Below are 12,121 nucleotides of genomic sequence, written 5' to 3'. Positions count from 1 at the left end.
TTAAGATGGACACCAAAGACTGTAACCCTCAACCAGCTCTCACTATAATCAGAAGCAAGAAACCAGAAGACAAGAGCTCTCATTATCCACAGCCTATCATTAGGTTTTCATTCTTAAAATTTTGAAAGAGAACCATTAATGATAAGGAAAAAGTAGTGAGTTCTATTCTTTCACCACAACCCATCTATTCTTCACCCAACTCAAAAACGGGATCATGGAAACACACAACAATCTAATTTCTATGGTCTTCCTATTCATACTCCTTAGATTAACCAACGTAACTTGCTTCCTAATATACAACTAAATCAGAAGTAGTAATTTTCTAGACGTATCCACAACAGAGTCTGATCCAAGATTTTAATTTTACCACAGATACAATTATTACCTGGGTTTTAATGACTTTCTGGACATCGCTGTTAACATACTATTTTGATGATTTTCAACTTACCCTAAAGGTGATTAACCATAATCTGTAGGAAAAAACTGAATCACAATCTCTCTGGGGGGAAAAAATTTTCACAAAATGCAGGTTTCTGTGGTTAACAACACTAGGCAACTCTGAGTTCTGCTGGGACCCCCACTATAAAGGACTGATTAGTCGTGACTGAATTTTCCACCATGGCCTCTTACCCAGCAAAGAACCACCATGATTGGGTTATTCTTTTAACAAGAGTGTTTTTGAGTGATATCATCTGTAGTCATGAGAAGCAGTGGGTTTTTTTTTTTTTTCTGTTTTCTTATTTTTTTTAAACAGGTTAATGTGAAAGAGTTCTCCTTTTCCTGTTTCTTAACCTCCTCTCCCTTAGTGAAGCAGAAGGGCCCTCTGAGGCTGCAGACAGGCCCCAGAGGAGCCCAACAATCAGTGACTTGAGAGCTGCCCACAAGCCTCCTGGGGTATCGGGTTCTCCCTCTGTTACTGAAGCCTTAATGTTCACTTCCCCAGGGGCAGGCACAGGAGGACGAGTAGGATATCTGCCCTCTCCTTTAGATGCCTATCTCCTCGCCTCTGAGGAGGAACACCTCCTCCTACCACCACGCTTTTTAGCCCTAGAGTGTCACACACTTTATCCACTGGCAAAAAAAAAAAAGCAATTCAGGCAGCTGTACTGCAACTTAAGACATAACTTGATTAACATTTAGTGTCCAAATTGAGTATTTTAGTAAAAGCACCATACATTTTAGAAGCATGTGAATGTCCTATTCCCACCAATAGTTAAGACTATTAATGTTAGTAAAGATGTGAGATAAAGATGCTTGTAATTTACCATTGCACAAGTGTGTACAAACATGCACAGAGTCGATTCTTAAGGCTCTTCAGGTTCCAGACCTTAACACGGTTCCTTTCAGTGAATTGTGGAATTACAGAAATAAGGTGGCGGCAGGGGGTGGGTAAGTGTTCCAGGTGGGGTACCAGAGAGGTCCCAGAGAGTGCCCAGAGAGGTCATGGAAGCTCTGTGCCCTCTCCCCAAACCCTGGCTACACACCTGTTCCCTGCAGGTGTTCATCTGTATCCTTGATCATATCCTTTAGCAAAAAAACAGTAAACAGCACTACCTTTTAAGGCACATCCCTCCCGGAAGCTTGGCGTTATCCTTTCTACAACCTCGCTGCTCAGCACACAGATCAACATTAGCTCCCTCTTTTGGGAGCTGGGCAGAAACACAGATGAATCTGCAGTTAAACAGAACCCTCAGAGAGATCCCCGGACAAGGACCTGAGCTCATCCTCTCACGAAAACACCAAAATCACAACTATCTGCTGAACAACCATCAGGAACAAATGACTAGAACCTACCAAAAAAGATAATCTACTATCAAAGACAAAAAAAGAAGCCAGAACAACATGGTAGGAGGGTTCCATTTGCCATATAATCAAATCACATACCCACAAAGTGGGTGACCCACAAACTGGAAAATCATTTTATCACAGAGGTTCTCCCACAGGAGTGGGAATTCTGAGTGCCAAGTCAGGTTCCCCAGTCTGAGGGTCTGGCCGTTGGGAGGAGGAACCCCCAGCGCATTTGGCTTTGAAGGCCAGAGGAGCTTGACTGCAGGAACTCCACAGAACTGGTGAAAGGAAAAATGCCACTGTTGGAGGGTCACATAAAATTTCATGCACACTGGGACCCAGGAGAAAAAGCAGTAGCTTCATAAGAGCCTGGCCCAGACCTACCTGCTAGTTTTGGATGGTGTCCTGGGGAGGCAGAGGGCTGCTATGACTCATTGCAGGGACAAGGACACTGGTGGCAGAGGTACTAGGGAGTACTCATTTGCATGAAAGGTCCTTGAGGTCACCATTTTGAGGCCAAGACCTAGCCTACCCAATAGCCCAAAGTCTACACTGCTGAGAGGCCTGAGGCCACACAACACAGCCCTGCCCTTCAGACAGGCTGCTTAAAGTCTTCCTGAGCTCACAGACACCTATAAACACACCTCTTGACAGAGCCAGCAATCAATGCAAAGAAGTAGAGGAAAACAACAGAATGGGAAAGACTAGAGATCTCTTCAAGGAAATTAGAGACACTAAGGGAACATTTCATGCAAAGATGGGCCTGATAAAGGACAGAAATGGTATAGACCTAACAGAAGCAGAAGATATTAAGAAGTGGCAAGATACACAGAAGAACTGTACAAAAAAAGATCTTCACGACCAAGATAATCATGATGGTGTGATCACTCACCTAGAGCCAGACATCCTGGAAAGTGAAGTCAAGTGGGCCTTAGAAAGCAACACTATAAACAAAGCTAGTGGAGGTGATGGACTTCCAGCTGAGCTACTTCAAATCCTGAAAGATGATGCTGTGAAAGTGCTGAATTCAATATGTCAGCAAATTTGGAAAACTCACCAGTGGCCACAGGACTGGAAAAGGTCAGTTTTCATTCCAATCCCAAAGAAAGGCAATGCCAAAGAATGCTCAAACTACCAAACACCTGCACTCATCTCACACGGTAGCAAAGTAATGCTCAAAATTCTCCAAGCCAGGCTTCAGCAATACATGAACCGGGAACTTCCAGATGTTCAAGCTAGTTTTAGAAAAGGCAGAGGAACCAGAGATCAAATTGCCAACATCCTCTGGATCATGGGAAAAGCAAGAGAGTTCCAGAAAAACATCTATTTCTGCTTTACTGACTATGCCAAAGCCTCTGACTGTGTGGATCACAATAAACTGTGGAAAATTCTGAAAGAGATGGGAATACCAGACCACCTGACCTGCCTCTTGAGAAACCTATATGCAGGTCAGGAAGCAACAGTTAGAACTGGACATGGGACAACAGACTGGTTCCAAATAGGCGAAGGAGTACGTCAAGGCTGTGCATTGTCACCCTACTTATTTAACTTAGATGCAGAGTACATCATGAGAAACGCTGATCTGGAAGAAACACAAGCTGGAATCAAGATTGCCGGGAGAAATATCAATAACCTCAGACATGCAGATGACACCACCCTTATGGCAGAAAGTGAAGAACTAAAAAGCCTCTTGATGAAAGTAAAAGTGGAGAGTGAAAAAGTTGGCTTAAAGCTCAATAACCAGAAAACTAAGATCATGGCATCCAATCCCATCACTTCATGGGAAACAGATGGGGAAACAGTGGAAACAGTGTCAGACTTCATTTTTGGGGGCTCCAAAATCACTGCAGATGGTGACTGCAGCCATGAAATTAAAAGACGCTTATTCCTTGGAAGAGAAGTTATGAGCAACCTAGATAGCATACTGAAAAGCAAAGACATTACTTTGCCAACAAAGGTCCATCTAGTCAAGGCTATTGTTTTTTCAGTAGTCATGTATGGATGTGAGAGTTGGACTGTGAAGAAAGCTGAGTGCCAAAGAACTGATGCTTTTGAACTGTGGTGTTGGAGAAGACTCCTGAGAGTCCCCTGGACTGCAAGGAGGTCCAACCAGTCCATCCTAAAGGAGATCAGTCCTGGGTGTTCTTTGGAAGGACTGATGCTGAAGCCGAAACTCCAATACTTTGGCCACCTCATGTGAAGAGTTGACTCACTGGAAAAGACTCTGCGGGGAGGGATGGGGGCAGGAGGAGAAGGGGACAACAGAGGAAGAGATGGCTGGATGGCATTACCAACTCGATGGACATGAGTTGGAGTGAACTCTGAGAGCTGGTGATGGACAGGGAGGCCTGGTATGCTGTGATTCATGGGGTTGCAAAGAGTCAGACACAACTGAGTGACTGAACTGAACTGAACATGACAGCCAGAGGGATAAAACCCAACTCCATCCATCAATAGGCTGGCATGAATCCCTCCCACCAGGAAGCCTGAACAAGCCTCTCGGACCGTACTCATCTACCAGAGGAAAGACACCAGAAATGAGAGGAACTACAGTGTGGCAGACTGTGGGACAGTAAACACACAAAGTTAGACAAAATGAGATAGCAGAGGAATATATTCCAGAGGAAGGAACAATATAACATCCTAGAAGAATAAGTAAGTTAAATGAAGATGGGCAATCAAATCAAAAAAGAAATCAGAGTAATGATAATAAAGATGACCCAAGATCTCAGATGTCCTTCTTACCATAGGAGACTAGAATGAAAAAGTAGGAAGTTAAGAGATACCAGGAGTAACAGGCAAATTTGGCCTTGGAGTACAAAATGAAGCAGGGCAAAGGTTCACAGAGTATTGCCAAGAGAACGCACTGGTCATAGCAAACACCCTTTTCCAACAACACAAGAGAAGACTCTACACTCGGACATCACCAGATGGTCAACACCAAAATCAGACTGACTAAATTCTCTGCAGCCAAAGATGGAGAAGCTCTATACAGTCAGCAAAAACAAGACTAGGAGCTGGCTGTGGTTCAGATCATGAACTCCTTATTGCCAAATTCAGACTTAAATGAAGAAAGAAAGTAGGGAAAACCACTGGACCATTCGAGTATGACCTAAATCAAATCACTTACTACTATACAGTGGAAGTGAGAAACAGATTTAAGGGATTAGATCTGATAGACAAAGAGTGCCTGAAGAACTATGGACAGAGGTTCATGACATTCTACAGGAGGTGGTGATCAAAGACCATCTCCAAGAAAAAGAAATGCAAAAGGCAAAATGGTTGTCTGAGGCTTTAGAGATAGCTGAGAAAAGAGTAGCTAAAGGCAAAGGAGAAAAGAAAAGATATACCCATCTGAATGCAGAGTTCCAAAGAATAGCAAGGAGAGATAAGAAAGCCTTCCTCAGAGATCAATGCAAAGAAATAGAGGAAAATAGAATGAGAAAGAGTAGAGATATCCTCAAGAAAATTAGAGATACCAAGGGAACATTTCATGCAAAAACTGGCACAATAAAGGACAGAAATGGTATGGTATAACAGAAGCAGAAGATATTAAGAAGAGGTGGCAACAATACACAGAAGAACTGTACAAAAAAGATCTTCACGACCCAGATAACCATGATGGTGTGATCACTCACCTAGAGCCAGACATCCTGGAATGCGAAGTCAAGTGGGCCTTAGCATCACTACGAACAAAGGTAGTGGAGGTGATGGACTTCCAGCTGAGCTATTTCAAATCCTAAAAGGTGATGTTGTGCAAGTGCTGAATTCAATATGCCAGCAAATTTGGAAAACTCAGCAGTGGCCACAGGACTGGAAAAGGTCAGTTTTCATTCCAATCCCAAATAAGGGCAATGCCAAAGAATGTTCAGACTACCACACAATTGCACTCATCTCACACGCTAGCAAAGTAATGCTCAAAATTCTCCAAGCCAGGCTTCAACAGTACGTGAAGGCTGAACTTCCAGATGTTCAAGTTGGATTTAGAAAAGGCAGAGGAACCAGAGATCAAATTGCCAACATCTGCTGGATCATAGAAAAAGCAACAGAATTCCAGAAAAACATCTATTTCTGCTTTATTGATTACACCAAAGCCTTTGACTGTGTATATCACAACAAACTGTGGAAAATTCTTAAAGAAATGGGAATATCAGACCACCTTACATTCCTCCTGAGAAATCTCTTAACCTGCTACAGTTAGAACCGGACATGGAAAAACAGACTGGCTCTAAACTGGGAAAGGAGTACGTCAAGGCTATAATTTGTCACCCTGCTTATGTAACTTCTATGCAGAGTACATCATGTGGGATGCCAGGCTGGATGAAGCACAAGCTGAAATCAACACTGATGTGAGAAATACCAATAACCTCACATGCGCAGATGACACCACCTTATGGCAGAAAGTGAAAAGGAACTACAAAGCCTCTTGATGAAAGTGAAACAAAAGAGTGAAAAACCTGGCTTAAACTCAACATTCAGAAAACTAAGATCATGGCATCCAGTCGCATCACTTCATGGCATCCAGTCCCATCACCTCATGGCAAATAGATGGGGAAACAATGGAAACAGTGATGGACTTTATTTTCTCGAGCTCCAAAATCACTGCAGATGGTGACTGCAGCCATGAAATTACTAGACACTTGCTCCTTGGAAGAAAAGCTATGACAAACCTATAACAAAAAGCAGAGACTTTACTTTGCTGACAAGGGTCCGTCTAGTCCAAGCTATGATTTTTCTAGTAGTCATATATGGATGTGAGAGCTGGACTATAGAGAAAACTGAGCATCAAAGAATTGATGCTTTTGAACTGTGGTGTTGGAGAGGACTCCTAAGAGTCCCTGGGACTGCAAGGAGATCAAACTGGTCAATCCTAAAGAAAATCAGTCCTGAATATACATTGGAACGCCTGATGCTGAAGCTGAAATTCCAACCCTCTGGCCACCTGATGCAAAAAACTGATTCGCTGGAAAAGACCCTGATGCTGGGAAAGATTGAAGGCAGGAGGAGAAGGGAATGACAGAGGATGAGATGGTTGGATGGCATCACCGACTCAATGGACATGAGTTTGAGCAAGCTCCAGGGGGTTGGTGATGGACAGGGAGGCCTGACATCCATGGGGTCACAGAGTTGGACGTGACTGAGCGACTGAACTGAAGATCTCAGGGAAAGAATGGAGGTACAGACTGAGAAGACACAAGAAATGATTAACAAAGAGCTAAAAAGTTTAAAGAACAGAGATATACAAAACAATAACTGAAACGAAAAGCAGACTAGAAGGAATCAATAGCAGAATTAAGATAAGTGAGGTGGAAGACAGAATGCTACAAATCACTGCAATGGAAGAGAATAGAGAAAAGAATGCAAAGAAACGAGGACAGTTTAAAAGACCTCTGGAACAACATTAAACTCACTAATATTTGCATTAAAAGGGTACTAGGAAGAAAATAGAGAAAGGACCTGAGAAAATAATTGAGGGAAAAAATACCTGAAAAATTCCCACAGGGGAAAAGAAATAGTCACTCAAGTCCAGGAAGTGTTAAGTCCCCACAGGAAAAACTCAAGGAGGAATCAGCCAAGACACATATTAACCATATTGACAAAAATTAAAGACAAATAGAAAAAAAAATTTTTTTTTTAGAGAAAAGCATCAAATAACATAACAAGGTTATCTGATAACATAAGGTTATCAGCTGATTTTTCAGCAGAAACCCTGACGGCTATAGGAGTGTGGCACAATTTAAAATAATGAAAGGGGAAAACCTACAACCAACAATACTTTATCTAACCACCAAGATTCTCAGATTCAACAAAGAAATCAAAAGCTTTACAGACAAACAAAAGTTAAGAGAATTTAACACAACCAAACCAGCTGAAGAAACTTCTCTAAGTGGAAAATAAAAGGCCACAATTAGAAACAAGAAAATTATGAACAGGAAAGCTCACTGGTAAAGGCAAACATTTACTTAGGGTAGAAAAGCATCCACACACAAATATGATATTTAAACCAGAAATAGAAAATGAGAGTACAAACGCAGGATACTGAAAATACATTTAAAATTAAGAGACCAGCAAACTTAAAACAATCTTGTATATACATAGACTGGTATATCAAAACCTCATGGTACTCTCAAACCAAAAATGTATAATAGGACTTCCTTGGTGTCCCAGTGGTTAGGAATCTACCTGCCAACGCAGGGGACACAGGTTCCATCCTGGGTCCAGCAAGATTCCACATACTGTGGCAACTAGGCCCATGAACCATAGCTACTGAGCCCAAACACTAGAGCCCATGCTCCACAGCAATACAAAGAGATGACTTTACACATGGACATCACCAAATGGTGATGAGATCAAATTGCCAACATTCACTGGATTACAGAGAAAGCAAAGGAATTTCAGAAAAACATCTCTCTCTGATTCATCAACTATATGAAAGCCTTTGACTATGTGGATCATGACAAACTGTGGAAAGCTCCAGGAGAGATGAGAATACCAGACCATCTTACCTGTCTTCTGAGAAACCTGTATGTGGGTCAAGAAGTAATAGTTAGAACCCTGTATGGATCAACTGATTGGTTCAAGATCGAGAAAGGAGTATGACAGGGCTGTCTGCTGTCACCCAGTTTGTTTAACCTATACACTGAGCACATCATGAGAAATGCCGGGCTGGGTAAGTTACAAGCCAGAATCAAGACAGATGGGAGAAACGTCAACAACCTCAGATATGCAGATGATACCACTCAAATGGCAGAAAGCGAAGAGGAAGTAAAGAGCCTCTTGATGAGGGTGTAGGAGGAGAGGGAAAGAGCTGGCTTAATACTAAATATTTAAAAAATTAAGATCATGGCATTTGGCCCCATTACTGCATGGCAAATAGAAGGGGAAAAGGTGGAAGTAGTAACAGATTTCCTCTTCTTGGGCTCCAAAATCACTGCAAATAGTGACTGCAGCCAAGAAGATCTTCTGACTTCATGGCAGGAAAGCGATGGCAATCCTAGACATTGTGTTGAAAAGCAGAGACAACACTCTTCTGATAAAGGGCTGCATAGTCAAGGTTATGGTCTTCCCAGTGGTCATGTATGGTTGTGACAGCTGGACCATAGAGAAGGCAGAACACCAAAGAACTGATGCCTTCGAACTGTGCTGTGGAAAAAGACTCCTGAAAGTCCCCCGGACAGCAAGGAGACCAAACCGGTCAATCTTAAGGGAGATCAACCCTGAATATTCACTGAAGGACTGAAGCTGAAGCTCCAGTATTTTGGTCATCTGATACACACAGACGACTCATTTGGAAAGTCCCTGATGCTGGGAAAGATCGATGGCAGAAGGAGAAGAGGGCGTCAGAGGATGAGACAGTTGGATGGCATCACCGATGTAATGAACATGAACTTGGGCAAACTCCAGGAGATGGTGAGGGACAAGTAGGTCTGGCATGCTTCAGTCCATGGGGTCTCAAAGAGTCAGATACAACTGGGCAGCTGAACAATGAACAATAAGGAAGTAAAAGACCTGTACTCTGAAAACTGTAAGATGCTGATGAAAGAAATCAAGGATGATGCAAACAGATAGAAAGATACAAAATGTTCTTGGACCGGAAGAATCAATATTGTCAAAATGATTATACTACCTAAAGCAATCTGCAGATTCAATGCAATCCCTACCAAATGATGGAAGGGCATTTTTTGCAGATCTAGAAAAGAAAAATCTTGGTCTGAAAGCACAAAGACTCCGAATAGCCAAAGTGATCTTGAGAAATCAAAACAGAGCTGGAGGAATCAGGCTTCCTGACTTCAGACTGTATTATAGAGTAATAGTAATCAAGGGCTTCCCTGGTGGTTCAGGGGTTAAGAATCTGCCTGCCAATGCAGGGGACTCAGGTTCAATTCCCACTCCAGGAAGATCCCACCTGCAGCAGAGCAACTAAGCCCACATGCCACAACTACTGAGCCTGTGCTCTAGAGCCTACAAGCCCCAACTACTGAACCCTGGGCACCCAGAGCCCATGCTCCACAACAGAAGCCACCACAATGAGAATCCCCATTCACCACAACTAGAGTAAGCCTGCACACAGCAACAGAGAGTCACCACATTCGAAAAATAAAATAAATAAATCTTAAAAAAAAAAAAAAAGCTATAGTAAAACAGTGTGGTACTGGCACAATCATACAGAATAGAAAGTCCATAAATAAACCCACACACTTATCATCAATTAATCTATGATAAAAGAAGCAAGAATAAAAACAAGAGAAAAGATAATTTCTTCAATAAGTGGTGCTTAGAAAACTGGGCATCTACATGCAAAAGAATGAAATTAGAACACTCCACAACACCACACGCAAAAATAAACTCAAAATGGATTAAAGACCTAAATATAAGACTGGACACTCTAAAACTCTTAGAGGAAAATATCCGCAGAACACTGACATAAATCACAGCACTATCTTTTTGGATCCACCTCCTAGAGTAATGAAAACAAAAATAAACAAATGATACCTAATTAAAGCCTTTTGCACAGCAAAGAAAATCATAGACAAATTGAAAAAATAATCCACAGAGTGGGAAAAAATATTTGCAAACTATGCAACTGACAAGGGATTAATCTCCAAAATATACAAACAGCTCATGAAGCACAATATGAAAAAAAAAAATCCAAATCAAAAACTGGGCAGAAGATCTAAATAGATCACTTCAAAGAAGATAAACAGATGGCCGAGAGGCACATGAAAAGATATTCAGCATCACTAGTTATAAGGGAAATGCCAATCAAAACTACAATGAAGTATCACTTCACACTGGTCAGAAAAGCCATTATTAAAAAAAACAAAAACAAAAAACTACAAACAATAAATGGTGGAGGGCTTCCCTGGTGGCTCAGTGGTAAAGACTCTATCTGCCATTGCCAGACACACGGGTCCAGTCTCTGATCTGGAAAGATTCCACATGCCATGGAGCAAATAAGCCCATGTGCCACAGCTCCTGAGCCTGTCTTCTGGAGGTCGGGAGTTGCAATTACTGAGCCCACATGCCGCAACTACTGAGCCCATGTTTCACAACTACTCACCTTCACACACCCTAGAGCCTGTTCTCCACAACGAGAAGCCCATGCACCAAAATTAGTAGTCCCTGCTCTCTGCAACGAGAAAAGCCCACACAGCAACAAAGACCCAGCACAGCCAAAAATAAATAATAAACATAAAAATTTTTTTTAAGAGAGTTCCCTTAGAAGAGTAAGAAAATAAATGCTGGAGAGGGTATGGAGAAAAGGAAAGTCTCCTACACTGTTGGTAGGAATGTAAATTGAAACAGCACTATGGAGAACAGTATGATGGTTCCTTAGAAAACTAAAAATAGAGCTACTATATGATCCTACAATCCCACTCCTGGGCATATGTGTAGAGAAAACTATACTTTGAAAAGATACATGTACCCCAACGTTCACTGTAGCACAAGTTATAATAACCAAGATATGAAAGCAACCTAAATGTCCATCGATGGATAAATGGATAAAGATGCAGAATATATACACAGCTGAATACTATTCAGTCATACAAAAGAATGAAATAATGCCATTTGCATCAACATGGATGGACCTAGAGATTATCATACTAAGTAAGTCAGACAGAGAAAAGGCAAATATGTTATCACTTACATGTGGAATCCAAAAAAAAAAAAAATACAAAGGAACTTATTTACAAAATTGAAACAGACTCACAGACTTTGAAAACAAACTTATGGTTAACAAAGAGAAAATCTGGGTGGAGAGGAATATATTAGGAATTTCAGGTCAACATATACACACTACTGTATATAAAGCATAAACAATGGGAACCTGGGGTATAGCACAGGAACTCTATTCAGGACTCTGTAATAACTGAGATGGGTAAGGAACTGGAAAAAGAATAGATATGTGGACTGTATAACTAAAACACTCTGCTGTACACCTGAAACTAAAACACTGTAAATCAAATAGACTCCAATATAAAATTTAAAAACAAATCAAACAAGAAATAAGGGGACCTCCAGACTGCTTGTATTAGCTACTTACACCTGCTTCTAAATATCTGTCCAAAACACATGAACGTCAGTATCCATGGGTGGTTTTACAGCATCTTAATTATATGTCATTAAAATTGGAGGCTTTTTAAAGCTTACTTTTATACACTTACTCAGAATTAATTACAATGTGAATGCCTATCATGAGCTGAGCTTTTTCCTTTATTCAGCAAATATTTATCACATACCAGTTTTCTGAGCTAGGCACTGTTTTGGGGGATACTGCAGATACCAAAACAGATACATCTCTGTCCTCAAGGATTTTATGTTTTCATGGAGA

At 41.3% G+C, this 12,121-nt stretch overlaps 1 protein-coding gene across 32 annotated transcripts in view; it reads right to left on the bottom strand.

The window, feature by feature from the left end:
• ZAR1L (zygote arrest 1 like) overlaps positions 1–12,121 on the bottom strand; it is a 91,239-nt gene that overhangs the window by 31,801 nt on the left and 47,317 nt on the right. The window lies entirely within an intron of this gene.

Source organism: Ovis aries, chromosome 10 (genome assembly GCF_016772045.2).
Source record: "Ovis aries strain OAR_USU_Benz2616 breed Rambouillet chromosome 10, ARS-UI_Ramb_v3.0, whole genome shotgun sequence".
NCBI lineage: Eukaryota > Metazoa > Chordata > Mammalia > Artiodactyla > Bovidae > Ovis > Ovis aries.
Note: the sequence above shows the minus strand (reverse complement) of the source record. Positions and strands in the feature narration are given on the sequence as shown.